Source organism: Pipistrellus kuhlii, unplaced genomic scaffold (genome assembly GCF_014108245.1).
Source record: "Pipistrellus kuhlii isolate mPipKuh1 unplaced genomic scaffold, mPipKuh1.p scaffold_m20_p_2, whole genome shotgun sequence".
NCBI lineage: Eukaryota > Metazoa > Chordata > Mammalia > Chiroptera > Vespertilionidae > Pipistrellus > Pipistrellus kuhlii.
The window spans coordinates 72,496,072-72,513,282 of record NW_023425515.1 but is presented as its reverse complement, the minus strand read 5'-3'; the positions used below and the strand labels follow the sequence as shown (position 1 = coordinate 72,513,282).

The 17,211-nt window shown below is 39.8% G+C and overlaps 1 pseudogene; it reads right to left on the bottom strand.

Moving 5' to 3' along the window:
- Positions 1–11,164: 11,164 nt before the first annotated feature.
- On the bottom strand, positions 11,165–14,000 carry LOC118722978 (annotated as a pseudogene).
- Positions 14,001–17,211: the final 3,211 nt, after the last annotated feature.

Sequence of the window (17,211 nt, the reverse complement as noted above, 5' to 3'; positions counted from 1 at the left end):
GCATATCCAACGATGGCTGGAATCAAGGTTTAAGTTCACAATCTGACTTAAAGACAGAGTTCTCCACCTGCCTGATGCTCTCATAGGTTTTTATTCCTCCACCTGCAGAGGAAAGGATAAGTGTAATTTCTCTCCCTCAAGACAGCTCTTCAGATATTCCCAGGGAACGTCCATGTTCACGTGCCCCTTCCTGCCTACGTCCAACTCCTCTCCAGCCACTCACTTTAGGTTCTTTGAAATGTTCCCCCAAAGACACACTTTTCAGACCTTTCACCATCCTGGCCACCTCAGGGGCTCTCTGAGTGCTGATGAATGTCCTAAGGTGGAGGTGCAGAATCCCACAGCATCCAGGAGTCTACTGTCATGCAAAATGGATGTGGCATCTCCTTATCTGGAAAGTATTAATTTTTAGTGGCACCTGCATCACTTTTATGGATCAGAGATCATTTATTATCAATAAATTTCATAGTCTATCCCCCCTCTTTTTTGTCCTTCTTTGCAGCTGTTTTTTTTTTTTTTGAATGTACTCATTCACATGATGATTCAGTCATACCTTAAAAGAGTTGCAGTCAGAAATATTTAGCCTTCATAGAGCTAGAGGCAGGGTAGGTACATTCTGAAGGGCTTTCCACCCCAGCCCCGTAAGGTTTTCTCACATTCACACAGGCATGCAGTGAACTCCCGATGAGAGGCTGGGTCATCAGGGAGTAATGCCAGTGGTCTTAACCCAGCAACTTGAAGGGGTTCATGAATCTGGAGAAGTGGCTGCTTGTAAATTAATCAAGAGTCCAGAGATGAAACATAATTTTGGAAGGCATTTGGGGGGATCAGAGGACCTCAGCTAAAGAAGCCAAGTTCTCTCTTGTCTCAGGACCCCTTGCTTTTTATTAATATAAATTGTCCTAAAGCATACATGTCAAAGGCCAGGGTTTTGGATTGGTATACAGAATCCATTGTCAGATTGGAGAAATTGCCTTCAACTGTTGAGGTGTTTTGCCAGTCAGAGGTAATAACATGTAGATTGAAATGCCCTCAGCTGTCTGACAGGAAGCAATCATTTATGCATCCTTTTCAGGTTTGGAGAAATGCCCTCAGACATCTCCAGATGATTCAGCCCTGTTGACATGCTGCAATTGGCTTCCCCAGGCATGTATGCTCAGTCTCTGCACAGTACTCCATTCCATCTATCTTCTTGGAGCTCTGTCAGAGAGGGTGAGGAACAGCATTCTTCTGGTGGGAAGAACTTGGCCAAAGCTCTGTCCCTCATATCATTTTAGAGAGACTGCTTAGACATTAACTAGAGCTTTCCTTGGTGACCCAGTCATCTTAATATTCATTAGTGTCCCGTGTAAATGTTTTAGTGGTAATTAAGATCTGAAAACATGAATATGTGGTTTATAAAAGTTGCAAGGCCGTGAGTAAATTCTGAGGTGCTCCTGCAAGGTTTAAGTAGTTTAGAAAATCACTAGATTTCCAGGGGAGCCAGATTTTAAATATAAACTCTAGTTGCATTTGAAACTATTTTAAAATTAAATTTTTATAGTTACTCAAAGCTGAGTGGATTTAAACATAAAAGTGTACATTATGAGAAGAAAACAAGCTAAGGAATGATGAATAGGAATCTTATTTGCGCTGACTAAAATTTGAGGATTCAAATTCATTTTCCTAGGGTTTTTTTCTTCCTGGTAGAAACGAACACCAGGGAAAGTGGCTATATTTTAAATAAAATGTCCTGCTCCACACTCACAAATTATTTAGTTAGTCAAGCATAGAAAAACCATCGTTCTGTCCATATGTTGATGCTTAGATTTAATATTTTGAAAAATGACCTCAATAAGCCTTTTGAAAAGATATCCAGGGGGGAGAACGAAGTCTGAATTCTGAGAGACCAGCTCTCGCACCTGTTCACTGGAGTAATTGGTATTTGGATCAGTGATTCTCAAAGTGTGGTCCCTGGACCAGCAACGTTAGTGTTCACAGGAACACGTCAGAAATGCCCAGCCTCAGGCCTGCTGACCGGGGAGCTAGCAGAATGGGAGTGAGCGCTTTGTGCTTTAACAAGCCCTTCGCCTAAGCGTGATGCTCGCTAAGTTTGAGAACCACCGAGCTAGACTGCTTCGAGCTTTGTAGAATTATTCAATGCTATGTGGCCAAATTCTGGTGAAACAGAATGAGAAGCCTCTACTTGCACCCTGACCGGTGGTCAGAGAACTATCCAGAGAGGAAATGTGTGCCTGGCCAGGAGAAACATCAATGCTGTTTTATTCCCCCACTCAGATAAAAGAATGAGTTATTTTCTTTTTCTCTATGTAATCAAACTGGATTTCCTGGAACGCCTGGAACTCATACCGACAGAACATTGCTTAACTCACTAGTTCAGTCAAACCGTGCTCTGAAATGGAGGAATATCCCTAAGAAAAGACCCCTGAAGATGAAAAATGTCTTACTTGTTGAAATGCTGCATGAAATAGCTTATTGAACCAAATGTGTGTAGCTGGAGAAGCCACTAGAAGTTCTTTAAAAAAATATTTTATTGATTTTTTATAGAGAGGAAAGGAGAGGGATAGAGGGTTAGAAACATCAATGAGAGAGAAACATCGATCAGCTGCCACCTGCACACTCCCTACTGGGGATGTGCCTGCAACTAATGTACATGCCCTTAACCAGAATGGAACCCAGGACCCTTCAGTCTGCTGGCCGATGCTCTATATCCACTGAACCAAATCAGTTAGGGCTGTAAAAGTTCTTTTAATTCATCACTCTAAAAAAATATGTATTCTGCTCAAATAGGTCAGATTTTTCTCTAATCTTAAAACCTCCAAAGACAATCTCAATCAATCATAATCTTGTCACTAAATTCAAAGTTTAATAGCCATAAATGTCAGAAAATGCATTTTTTATCTTTCCTAGGCAATTTACCATATTAGGATCATATGGCAATTCAAATATTGCCTAAAATCATCTTTCACAGTTGCAGTTCTGACTTATCCATTGACAAATTCTGATGTTCTTCACGCTCATAGCTGAGCCACAGCTTCAGAACAGGTTACCTCCAGGGTTGAGGAAGAGAAAGAAGTGAAGAGGGAGAAGTGATCCTGACCCGTGCGTGTGTGTGTGTGTGTGTGTGTGTGTGTGTGTGTGTGTGTGTGTGTAAGGAGGCAGTGCTTCCTCTTTAAGGAGGAGTCAATCATAAAGCCTGAAAATATTCATGACAGGGAGTACAATGAGAAAATGAGGGATTAAAATGAGTAAAATGAAGTGATTTCACATTTTATGCCCTGTCTTAAAATGATTCAATGAACCATTTAAAAAGGTTTAAACTTTTAAAGTATAGATACAATGTCAAATGATAATCAAATGGATGTTTAAGAATAGAAGTATCCCTTATTACTTAAGGATTGTTTTTGTCCTAAATGGCAGAGGCACTGCCACTTTAAGAATTATTACTTACACACACGCACGCACGCACACACACACACACACACACACACACACACAAAAGCTATAGTCATATAGTAAAAATAACGGTATGTTTTATAATAATTGGTTAAGATTTATTGTTTTTGCTATCAGGGAGCTTCTGAGAATATTTGTCTTTCCTATTTTTAGCTGTAGTTACACTTCAGATGCTATAAAATATAGGATTTGTCTGCTATCTGGGGTAGTGTCCATTCAAGCAAACCATTCTCATGCTGTTAGAGGATTCTTTTTTGCACTGAGTCAACATAGTCCTTGTACACTGTCTCCAGGGCAACAGAAATCTGTCATTAGTGAGAGGCTGACAATGAATCCATAGGGCTTGATGTGAAGGTAAAGAAAAACTACTTCCATTTTAGAGACAAGGGAACAGCCAGCAAAAAAGGATCACGAGAGAATGGATGGGATTCAACTTATAAAGATTTAAATTTCCATACTAAAAGTAGACCGGGTTTCCAAATCAGTGTCTCCTAATGACATCATTTTTATCCTGCTAAACCGAGAGAAAGGCAAAATATGCTCTCTAGACCAGTGCTGTCCACGAGAAATATAATGTGAGATATACATGTACTTTAAATGGTCTAGAAATCACATTTAAAAGGTAAAAAGATCAGATTAATAGGCGCCATTAATTTTAATAATATATTTAACTCAATATATGCAAGAATTATGACTTCATGTCATTATAAAAATGAATAGAATATTTTATATTCTTTACAAAATATTGCCTTAAAAATCATAGCACACCTCAATTGAAGCTTGTCACATTTCGAGTGTTAGTAGCCACCTGCAGCTAGTGGCTATCATACTGAAAAGCACAGTCCAGCCCTCCTGTTCCTGCCCTTACAGACCGCTCCAACTCCCTTTCCCCACCAAAAAATGCAAAATGTGTTTGTAGATGTTGACTTTCTTTGCTCTGGAAGTGTCCGAGCAGAGGCTGGGTGACCACTGCTTGGTGGGAAGATTGAGACCATCAGAGTATTTGGACCAGAAAAGCCTTAAAATCCCTTGCAACCCCAAAGTTCTGTGATGCTTTGAAATTGAGAAGTGAGACATGGAATTATGAGTTTGGAAAGAACTTCCTTCTGTATAAGCCATTATTATCTCCTGATTTGTAATTTGTGTCTTCTCTGCTTCTCATAAGAATAAGAAGGCATCTGTAGAGTGCTGTGAGTTTGTAAACCACTCTCATAAACATTAGGTTAGTTACTCATTTATTTCTTCACTCATTTAGAAGCGCATGCTGAGTCCCTACAAGGTATGAGTCTCTAGCCAGGAGCTGGGATGCAGGGACCACAGTGGAGGGACAGGCACGGCTCGCGGACTATTCAAGCTGTCTTTCTGTTCTTACTCTTCTTTACCTCTGGGTTCTGGAATCCCTCTCCTCTTTGTTTGACTTCAGTCACTAGGAGCCACAAACCTGGTAGGAAAACAGTGGCCTAACTATTTCCTGATACAAACTGTCAACCCATTCCCAAAGGGCTGAGAAAACTGAAGTTGGGGCTCGCTGCCTCTCTGGTGTGATTAGGGCATTAGAAATACAGACCTTTTTTCAGTGTTGAAGAGAAGCAAAATCTGCTGCCATTCATCTACATTACCACCTGGAATTGTAATATGTATTAAAAATTCCTTTGCTATCAGCCAACTTCTAGGTAAACACTTATTCTCCTTCAACTCTCTGCTGTGCCTTTTTGTGCCCTATCCAAAATTCCGAAAGAAATAAAGCTTCTTTTGAGCCACAGGTCATTGGTTGTGATGCTCCTGCTTAAGAGAAAGGAAGAAAACAATCATCGGGGGTTAGAAAAACTGGTGCTTGTCCAGGTAGAGGACCATGAGGATTTATGACCAAGGATAGCTACTTACCCGTATTTTCCGGCATATAAGACGACTTTTGAAACAAAAAAAAGCCTGCTCAGACTGGCCAGAGTCAGAGAGGCGGTCTATTAAAAAAAGAACTGGTGTTGCCTCGGAAGTGGGGGGTAGTCTTATACAGCGAATATAGGCCTAAACCTATGTGTTTTTTTTTTTTTCTTTAAATATATTTTATTGATTTTGTACAGAGAGGAAGGGAGAGAGACAGAGAGTTAGAAACATCGATGAGAGAGAGTCATCAATCAGCTGCCTCTTGCACACCCCGTACTGGGGATATGCCCGCAACCAAGGTACATGCCCTTGACCGGAATCTAACCCGGGACCCTTCAGTCCCCAAGCCGACGCTCTATCCATTGAGCCAAACCGGTCTGGGTCTAAACCTATGTTTGAACTGTAAAATTAGGGGGGTCGTCTTATACGCCAGAAAATATGATCTAGAAGTACTAGAGGTCTGATGCACAAAATTCATGCAAGAGTAAGCCTTCCTTCCTTCGCTGCCAGTACCTGCTTCCCTCTGACACCTGGGACCTAGGCTTCCCTCACAGCCCTGGCTTCGTCTGAAAGGTCTGGTCTAATTAGCATATTACGCTTTTATTATTATAGATTCTAGAGATTTGATTATGATTCCTCCTAGTAAATTTGAAAATACTCCAGTCACTCGGACTTAGTTCAAGTGTCCCAAACTATTTTGTGAACTTAGTTTCTAAATTCTACTGCACTCAACTTTTCTGAAAAATGCTCTAAAGCTCCATGTTGCCACCAGAGAGCAGCAGAGATTTATAGGTAGCTAATGATACCCTCCCTACCACAAACCAAGGAAGCTTAGCCACTTGGTTTGATGCCACTGCAGTTATTAAATGACTGAGAGAAAAAAGAGGCAGATGATTAAGAACCAGAACATTCGCACATTAGCCTATCTCCCCACACTCTCACCCTTTTGTTTCTGCAGTGTGTGTGTAAACATGTGACTTTTATAATTTGTGGCATTGGCTGAGGAGAGTTTTTTGAGTTTTCTAATAGCTTTGGAGATATAGGTAAGAACTGTATCTAAAAAGAAGAATTCTTATTTCATACTCATCCATACCATAGACTGAATGATGAACCTTAAGGCAATTAATCAAAGTAAATAGGGTGTTGTTCCTCTAGATCAGGGGTCATCAAACTACTGCTCACAGGACAGACTACAGTTGTAGATGTGTAATATTTATTCATGTTGGCAAAATTACTACAGTGTTTTTTCCAACATGTGGCCTACATGCTAAAATTTGTTTAAAAATAACAGTGAATTAATAATAAAAATAACCTGTTAATTTAATTCAAGCAAATCTTTGTTAACAGCATTTAAAATTTGACAGGGTGTTAACTTTCACATATGACATACAGACCAGAAATTTTGTCTGTTAAATCTAAGGTCTATTAAATAGAGGTCTGCATTTTAAATTTTATTTTTAAATTACAGTTGGCATTCAGCATTTTGTATTAGTTTCAGATGTGTAGCTTAGTGATCAGGCAATTATAAACTTTACAAAGTGGTCTCCCTGACAAGTCTAGTACCCACCTGGCACCACACACAGTTATTTTATTATTGACTATATTCCTGTGCTGCACTTTACATCTCTGAGACTGTTTTGCAACTGCCTATTTGTATTTTTTAACCTCTTCACCTTTTTTATTCAGCCCCCAAACCTCCGCCTAGTTGACAACCATTAGTTTGTTTTCCTTACCTATGAGTTTATTTCTTTTGTGTTTGTTTATAGTGTTCTTTAGATACCACATATAAGTGAAATCATAAGGTATTTGTCTCTGCCTGAATTATTTTACTTAGCATAATACCCTTTAGGTTCATCTATGTTGTCATAAATGGCAAGATTTTCTTTTTGTGTATATGGCAGAGTAGTATTCCATTGTGTATATACAGAATACCACATCTTTTTTTTTCATTTTTTTTTATTAAGGTATTATATGTGTACATATGTTACCATTGCCCCCTCCCCCACTCCCATACATGCCCTCCCTCCCCAGAATTTTTCATCCATTGGTTTTGCTTATATGTATGCATGCAAGTCCTTCGGTTGATCTCTTATCTCCCCCAGATCTCCCTCCCCTCCCCGCTGTACTTTGAGTCTGTTTGTTGCTTTACTGTCTCTGTATCTATCTTTTTGTTAATCAGTTTAGAATGTTCTTTATTATCCATAAATAAGTGAGGTCATGTGGTGTTTCTCTTTCATTGACTGGCTTATTTCACTCAGCATGATGTTCTCCAATTCCATCCAGGTTGCTGCAAATGATAAGAATTCCTTCTTTTTATGGCAGCATAGTATTCCAATGTGTAGATGTACCATAGTTTTTGATCCAATCATTTGCTAATGGGCATCTAGTCTGTTTCCAAATCCTAGCTACTGTAGATTGTGCTGCTATGAACATAGGGGTGCATATATCCTTTCTGATTGGTGTTTCTGGTTTCTTAGGATATATTCCTAGGAGTGGGATTACTGGGTCAAATGGAATTTCCATTTTCAGTTTTTTGAGGAAACTCCATACTGTTCTCCACAGTGGTTGCACCAGTCTGCAGTCCCACCAGCAGTGCACAAGGGTTCCTTTTTCTCCGCAACCTCGCCAACACTTGTCGTTTGTTGATTTGTTGATGTTGGCTATTCTGACAGGTGTGAGATGGTACCACATTGTTGTTTTGATTTGCATCTCTAATAATTAGTGACTTTGAGCATGTTTTCATGTGCCTCTTGGCCTTCCTTCTGTCTTCTTTTGAAAATATTCTATTTAGGTCCATTGCCCATTTTTTAATTGGATCATTTATCTTCCTTTTATTTAGTTGTATAAGCTGTCTGTAGATGTTGGAGATTAAACCTTTATCAGTGATAACATTTGCAAATATGTTTTCCCATACAGTGGGCTTTCTTGTTGTTTTGTTGATGGTTTCTTTTGCTGTAAAAAAGCTTTTTATTTTGATGTAGTCCCATTTGTTTATTTTCTCTTTAGCTTCCATTGCCCTAGGGGCAGTATCAGTGAAGAAGTTCTTTTGGCATATGTCAGAGATTTTGCTACCTGTGGATGCCTCTAGTATTTTTATGGTTTCCTGTTTTATGTTTAAGTCCTGTATCCATTTTGAGTTTATTTTTTGTGTATGGTGTAAGTTGGTGATCTAGTTTCATTTTTTTGCAAGTATCTGTCCAATTTTCCCAACACCATTTATTGAAGAGACTGTCTTGACTCCATTGTATGTTCATACCTCCTTTGTCAAATATTGAGTATAGAGGTTTGGGTCGATATCCGGATTCTCTATTTTATTCCATTGATCTATATGTCTGTTATTGTGCCAGTACCAGGCTCTTTTGAGAACAGTGGCTTTGTAATACAGCTTGAAATCTGGTATTGAGATCCCTCCTACTTTATTCTTCTTTCTCAGAATTGCTGTGGCTATTCGTTTTTTTTTTTTTTTTTTTTTGTTCCAGATGAATTTTTGGAGAGTTCTTTCTAGGTCTGTGAAGTATGACATTGGTATTTTAATGGGGAGTGCATTAGCTTATAAATTGCTTTGGGAAGTATGGACATTTTGATAATATTGATTCTACCAATCCATGAACATGGTATGTTCTTTCATCTGTTTACATCTTCCTCTATCTCTTTTTTCAGTGTCGTGTAGTTTTCCCCATATAAGTCTTTTATCTCCTTAATTAAGTTTATTCCTAGGTATCTTAGTTTTTTTGGTTACCACTTCTTTTTTATCCACACATCCAGTGATAGGTACTTGGGTTGCTTCCATATCTTGGCTATTGTAACTAATGTAAGAATTCACTATTTAGAAGGTGAGGATACCAATCAGATATAACAGAAAAACAGAAACTACTTTGAATTTTTGGCAGAGAGATTTATTTATTTATTTATTTAACTGTGAAACAATCACAAGCTTTCATGATCTTGTCACTTTGGAATTTTGTAGGCCATTTGTTTTGTAGCATATCCGTCAAGTTGGCTTTGACTGATGTCTCCTCATGATTAGATTCAGGTGTATGTGTTGATGGGACTTACACAGTAGTGATGCCGTGTTCTTATCAATACATTCTATCAGGTGGCATGTATTTTTATTTGTTCTATTACTGATCATGATCACTCTGGTAACTTACTTAGAAGCCTGTCAGACTTCTCTACTGTAAAACTAACATTTCCCCATGTAGTGACTAAGTATTGATATTTGAGGAGAGAAGTTATTTTGAGACTATATTAAACTCCTGTTCCTCACCCAACTTTAATTAATTAAGGCGTGTCAGTATAAATTCTTGGTTTTGTAATAATGTCCAATGAATGGTAATGTTGCTTTTACTATTTTGATATTCTATTTGTCCCTATTTTGACCAGAAGGAGCCCCGTCCAGCTGTCTTCTGTGTCCTTTTGACATGCCCCCATTGTTCCTTGAGCATCTCTTTACATTTTGACTCCCAAAAATACTCCATGCTCATATTCTTCTTTCCCCAGAATAGCCCTGAAACCAGCCACCTCTCTAAGGATCTCAGACTCCTGTTAGTGAAGGATGACTTATAAAGACCTGGATCTGGTGCTGAGTGTGCTCATTGCTATTGAGGTGTTGCCGTTTTCAGACCAGAATCGAGGGGATACATTCAGGGCATCGGTTAAACTGGTGACAGGGAAGCTGGTGCCAAATAAAGGTCAGTGAGGTAACCTAGAGAAACCACTGGCACCACTAGGGGAAGGGCAGGCAGGGGCACAGGGTGCCCGGAGGTCAGGTCATCTGGAAGAAGCCAGAGGAACGCTGCGAATGTTCAAGGGAAACATGAGCCAGGGCGAAGCACTGCTTCTCCCTTGGGCCTGCACTCCTAGTGGCTCTCAGCACCGGCCAGTGGCCTGCTCTGGCCAGAATCCAGCTGTCCTGGGGGCCTGGGTAACAAAGCCTACAGAGTCAGCCCCCTGAGGTAGAAGGCAGAGGGAGTGGAGGGTTAAGAATGGAACGGGAGGGCAAAAGCTGGGACTGCACACACACACATACATTCTGGTTCCTCAATAATTGCCATTTGAACAAAGCAGAAAACAAGTGGTTTTGTGACTTGAAATGAGCAACCTCTTCTCTAATGTGGCCACTCAAATGGAACATGTTCCAAGGAAGCTTAACAGCCTGTTAGAACCCAGGCATTGACTGGGTCACAACATACCAGAGGGCAGATAACTGTGCCTTAAAGAATCCAGGGCCCTTCCTCCCCTTTTCTTTCTTCTCGGGTAATCTCTATTGTGTGAGAGCAGCACTTAGGCTCTAAGTTGAGTCACAGAATCAAATTCAGCCTTTTACTAGATATGTTTTTACATCGCATACTTTCGGTTGAATTGTGTCCTCCCCCCAAAATGTTGAAGTTTTAACTCCCAGGACCTGAATATGTGAACTTCTTCTTTTCTTTTCTTTCTTTCTTCCTTTCTTCCTTCCTTTCTTCCTTCCTTCCTTCCTTCCTTCCTTCCTTCCTTCCTTCCTTCCTTCCTTCCTTCCTTCCTTCCTTCCTTCCTTCCTTTCCCTTCCTCCTCCCTCCCTCCCTCCCTCCCTCCCTCCCTCCCTCCCTTCTCTCTCTCTCTCTCTCTCTCTCTCTCTCTCTCTCTCTCTCTCTCTCTCTCTCTTCTCTCTCTTTCTTTCTTTCTTTCTTTCTTCTTTCTTTCTTTCTTTCTTTCTTTTCTCTTGGTTTCCAGAGCAATTTATTCAGTAACATCTAGTCAATATGCTATCAATAGTTCTCCTGTGTGTATTGTGCTGATAAATTGACACTGAGAGGATTTAACAAGTTCGTCATTTAACAAGTCACTTTCATCACATGGTATTGTACACGGTCATCTCTTGAAACAGATTTCTTTTGAACAGATCTTGGGTTTAAAAAAGTCATAGATAATGTAAGTTATGTATAAACTGGTGGATAGATAAGTTAGTTCTTTTGTTTTGACTTATAAGCCTCAACTTCACTGCAGAATAAAAACTGTAGGCCAAAAAAAGCATAATCACTCAGTCGTATAGAACAGTATTGTTTCTATAATTTGGAGCTTTCTGAATGGACAGGTTCAGGCCTGATGAAACTGTAAAAAGATTACTTAATGAATAGACTATATGGAAATTGTACAAAATGTTATTAACTTTAATCATTGATAGCTTAAACAGCACTATGTTACTAATTGCTATTCAAACTCAAAAACCTGGTTTTGAATCCTTAAGAAGGTGGCATGGATACACAAACCATACCTCCTTATCCTTGGGGGTATGTCAATACATATTTCAACAGAAACTTTGGGTTTAGGAAAGAGTCACAAACATTGAAAATAATGGCTTTGTCATTTTAAGTATAAGGTAGAGGAAACTGTGCTTTAATTAGATATACATTATACCAGTGATGCTGGCAAGGTTGAAAGTTACTCCTAATGTTGATAGCTATAAAAACCAGTTTGTACATGACAAGACAATGAAAGAAATAAGCAATCCCTTTGAAACAAATTCCTAAAAAAAAAAAAAAATGTTCACAGTGATTTGTATCAACAGTATGCATTTTATGACAATAACATATACAGACTGAGCACCCTAGGGCTCTCTTTATATCCTAAAGAAAACAAGCATTTACATTATCCATGGGTTTTACTGAACTAAAAAAAGGAAGTCAATTGTACACTTACCCCTTAGACAGGATAAACTGTCTGGGGGTGCACAGCTTTAACACCATCATTAAATTTGTTTGCAAAAGGAAGAGAGAACTGAAAAAATTTTTTTCTTGGAAGTGAAGTCTTTCATTTGCTGTTATAACCAGCAAATGCCATTCATTAACTGAAAAAATGGAACACACTATTTGAGCAAGCTGATCAAAACACATTACAGTTTTAAAAATGAAGTTTATATACTATATGTTACAAGTCCTAACTAGGCAGAGTCAAAATGATATCTATTTCTCTGCTTGCTTTGTGATCATACCCCTTGGAGGTGTTACGGGTCTCATGGCACTCGGCTTCTTTTTCTCTGCAGGCTTTAAAATTTGAAAAGAGTCGCCGAAACCAGTTTGGCTCAGTGGTAGAGTGTTGATCTGCGGACTGAAAGGTCCCGGGTTCAATTCCGGTCAAGGGCATGTACATTGGTTGCGGGCACATCCCTAGTAGGGGTGTGCAAGAGGCAGCTGGTCGATGTTTCTCTCTCATCGACGTTTCTAGCTCTCTATCTCTCTCCCTTCCTCTCTGTAAAATATCAATAAAATATATTTAAAAAAGTAAAATTGGAAAAGAGCACATTAGTGTTCCATCCACACTCATCAGGGCACCAGCATTGTCAAACTTTCCACAGTAATTGGGTGCAGAAAACAGAGTGACCAATTGCCTCTTAGCAAAAAATTCATATCCATCTTCAACCACCTGATGGACCCTACATATAAGATCCAAATCATGCTTACGGAGAAATTTTGCAACCACTTCTGCACCAAAGATGAAGGCCACTCCTCTGTCATTTCTACCCCAGCCTAAGACATCTTTATCGGGATCAGACCACAAAAGATCACAAAGAAGACCTTGATCTGGTACATCAGTTGGTCGCGTAATTTGCCAAATTTGTTCCATAGAGTGAAGATCTGGTGATAAACCTCCATGACAGCAAAATATTTTCTCACCCACAATGGCTGCTATCGGCAAACAGCTAATGCAGTCTGTGAAAATTTTCCACAGCTTAATGTTATATCTTCTTTTACACTCATTATAAAATCCGTAAATTGTATTGATGCTGGCACATTCATGGTTTCTTCTGAAAAGAAAAAAATTCTCGGGGTATCTGATTTTGTATGTCAGTAAGAGGCAGATGGTCTCCAGGGACTGCCTCCCCCTGTCCACATAGTCACCGAGGAACAGGTAGTTGCTTTCTGGTGGGAAACCACCCTGCTCAAAGAGCCGAAGCAAATCATAGTATTGCCCATGGATATCGCCGCAGACTTTGAGCGTTGCATCAAGTTCTAGCAGGATAGGCTGGCTGAGTAAGATCTCCCGCGATTTTAAGCACAGTCCTGTGATTTCATTCTCTTGGAGCTGGGCATGGACCCTCTTACTTCCAGCAGCTGTGGGATGATGCTGTCCACGTTTATCTATCTCCACCATCGCCTTCCCACTGCCGGCCCTCCCGCAGCTCGCGCAGAGGACTCAGGCTTCCTTTCCTGGCCGCGAGCACAGAGGCGGGTCCCCCCCAGCCACCCTGCTCCCTGCTTCCTCCTCTCTCTCCACTGGAACCACTAGAGCAACTTTTTCTTTTCTTTCTTTCTTTCTTTCTTTCTTTCTTTCTTTCTTTCTTTCTTTCTTTCTTTCTTTCTTTCTTTCTTTCTTTCTTTCTTTCTTCTTTCTTTCTTTCTTTCTTTCTTTCTTTCTTTCTTTCTTTCTTTCTTCTTTCTTCTTTCTTTTTTTTTTTTTTAAATAGGGTCTTTGCAGGTGATCAAATTAAGTTGAGAACCTCAATCTAATACAACTGGTGTCCTTATAAAAAGGAAAGTTGGACACACACACACACACACACACACACACACACACGCGGAAGAGACCATATCCACATCCACACAGAGATTGAGCTGATGTATCTGTAAGTCAGCCAAGGCCAAAGACTGCCGGTAAACCAGCAGCGGCGAGCGGAGAGGCATGCAACACCCTCCCTTGCAGTCCTCAGAAGGAATCAGCCCTGCCAGCACTTAGGTCTTGGAATTCCAGCCTCCAGAACTAGGAGAGAATAACTTTCTGTTAAGTCACTCAGTTTGTAACCCTTTGTTGTGACAGCCCTGGCTAGTTAATACACTGGAGTAGAGGTGGATGTCAGTACTCAGTCATCTAATGGTAAAGTGATACATGGTCTCCCAGAGTGGGAAATGGCATAAGAAAGGGGCTGGAACACCTGCTCTTTCTTCTTCACATGTTGGTGTAGGAACCATTTGCTCAGTATTGAGTTGGTTGCTACCTGTTCCTCCTCTGCCTCCCTTGGTGGGAGGCCTGCCTTGGCCATGGCAGGTAATGGCAGCCATGGTTGGCAAAGCCGGCAGCCAGCTCTTTTTGTGATGGCGTCCAGGCCTGGCCTCTGCAGCTGGTTAGGGATGGGAGCCAGGATTCCACGTGTCATTTTACGTCCCTCTTACCTGAGCACGCTTGGCTCCTACTTGGAGCCTCAGGTTTAAGTAAGCCTGACATGGGCTCTCCGCTGGGATAGAGGAGCAGAGTATGTAAATCAGTATGCCCCTGGTTTCGGTCAAAATGCCACCCTCTGTTCATGGGATAATGTTTCTGCACCCTTGATTACAAAATAAAAAATAATAATAATAAAAAGAAAGAAAGAAAAGAATTGCTATTCTGGTTTGAGAGTTGGTTTAGTTGGTTGCTTTGTCTATGGAATGTCACCTGCTAAAGCCAAGGCAAGATCAGCTTTTAGGTGTTAGGTTTACCTTGGCCAAGTTCCTCACACAGAATAGGTTGAGGATTACATGCATTTCAGAAGCTTGTCGTCAAACACGGAGGATTAACATTGCATACCTCAGGAGATGACACAGGCTGGAAGTGTGCAATATGAGTCATGTGGCACACACGCTGCAGTCTCATCCAGAGAATTGACTTCATGGAATTTGGCCTCCGGAGGGAACATATTGCTGACATATGCTATGTTTTTATTTCATGCTTATAATTATATGCAACTCACAGCACAATGCTTCATTGCCATTAACCCTACAAATCCTGGCCTATGGGAACTTGAAATGAGGTAGAACTTCTACCTCTAAGTACTTAGATGTGAAACATGTCTCATTGATATTAGAGAAGGTGACAGGACAAAGGCTCTGGGGTCTTGGACTAAGGAACAAGAAGCAAAGCCTAGAGCTTAATAGAAAAAAACCAAAACACCCTATTTACTTTATGACAATTTCTTCTGTTTTCTATATAAAAGTAGAGAAAACTGGTAGGTATAAGGTAGATTAATGGTTCTTGATGCCAGGATTACTTTTCTAATTTTTTTTTTTTTTTTTTTTTTGGTTATTCCTCACCTGAGGATATTTTTTCCATTGATATTCAGAGAGAGTGAAAGGAAGGGAAAGAGACAAAGGGAAACATCAATGTGAGAGAGACATATCAATTGGTTGCTTCTGGCAATTGCTCCAACCAGGGCCAGGGACAGAGCCTGCAACTAAGGTACAGGCCCTTGACTGGAATCAAACCCGGGACCCTTCAGTTTGTGGGTCGACTCTCTAACCACTGAGCAAACCCAGCTAGGGCAGGACCTCTTTTCACTCTTAAAATTATTGAGGGCTCTAATGACTATTTGAATTATATGACCTATTAATGATAGCTATTAATACTTACAGGAAATTAAAACTGACTAGTTAAAATATTTATTAATTCACTTAATAACAAACCCATTAAATTTTAACTTAATTATTTTAAATGAAAATTACATTTCCCAAACAAACATCAATGAGAAGAGTGTCATTGTTTTTCATTTTTGCAAATAACTTTGTTGCCTGGCCTAACAGATGATAACTAGATTCTAAGATTTTATTCTGCATTTAATCTGTTAATCTCTTTTTAAAAAATTGAGATATACAAAGAAAATCTGGCATGACACAGAGACATAGTTGGAAAGAGAGGTGTTTTTTGATGGCCTCTTCAGGTAATTTGTGAGTAGTCTTCTTTAATACTATACCAAAGTTTGAAAGTGGTAATTTCTTAAAGGTGGAAGTTAAAACCATATGAACAACTTTTAACATTCTATTGCATTAAAATCTATTGATTCTTTTGCATATCAAATAATGTGCAATAATCATTTAACCATGCATGATTTTATATTAGCATGCAGTTATCATTTGAAAAATGTTGGTTCACTTAGCTGAATGGGTCTTTAAATGTGAACTTGTTTATGACTCAATATAAAGAAATCCACACTATTAATCTGGTGAGAAAAGTCCTTACAAATTGGGGAGCTATAAAGTTTATTGTGATGTGTGCAAGTTTATCAAAACATTCAATTTCATTTGAGAACTTGAATTTTATCTTTGGTAACAAATACTATGAGCTGTCTTCCAAGAAGTTACAGACTTACTTTGTTGATTTTGATAAAATGTCTGCCAAATACCCAATTCTGAATAATCATGTTTTGTCTATTATTCATTATTTCAAGTAAAAACAATGTTTTCGGGAAGCAGAATAATACCCTGCCCCCTGCCCCCAGATGTCCATGTCCTAACCTTTGGAACCTAAACTTTACATGGCAAAAGAAACATCAGATAAGTGACTCAGTTAAGAATTTTAAGATGGGGAGACTGTCCTATGTTACCAGGGTGGGCCCGTGCAATCACAAGGGTCCTTAGGAGTGAGAGACGGAGGCAGGAGGTTTGAAGACGCTATTCTGCTGGCTTTGAATGTAGAAGAAGAAGCCACAAGCCAAAAGTTGCAGGTGGATTCTAGAAGGTGGGAAACACAAAAACATGGATTTTGTTTTTAGAGCTTCCAGAAGGAATTTATTGCTGACCTCAGTGAGATTTGTGTCAGACTAGTTACCTCCAGAAATGCAAGATATTCAATTTGTGCTGTTTTAAGACACTAAGCTTGTGGCATTTTGTTAAAGCAGCAATAGGAAACCAGTACAGTATTCCATGAAAAAAAGTAGCAGAAAAAAATCACACAAAAAGTTTTTCTGGCCGGGACCGGTTTGGCTCAATGGATAGAGCGTCGGCTTGGGGACTGAAGGGTCCCGGGTTTGATTCCGGTCAAGGGCATGTACCTTGGTTGCGGGCATATCCCCAGTAGGGGGTGTGCAAGAGGCAGCTGATCGATGACTCTCTCTCATCGATGTTTCTAACTCTCTATCTCTCTCCCTTC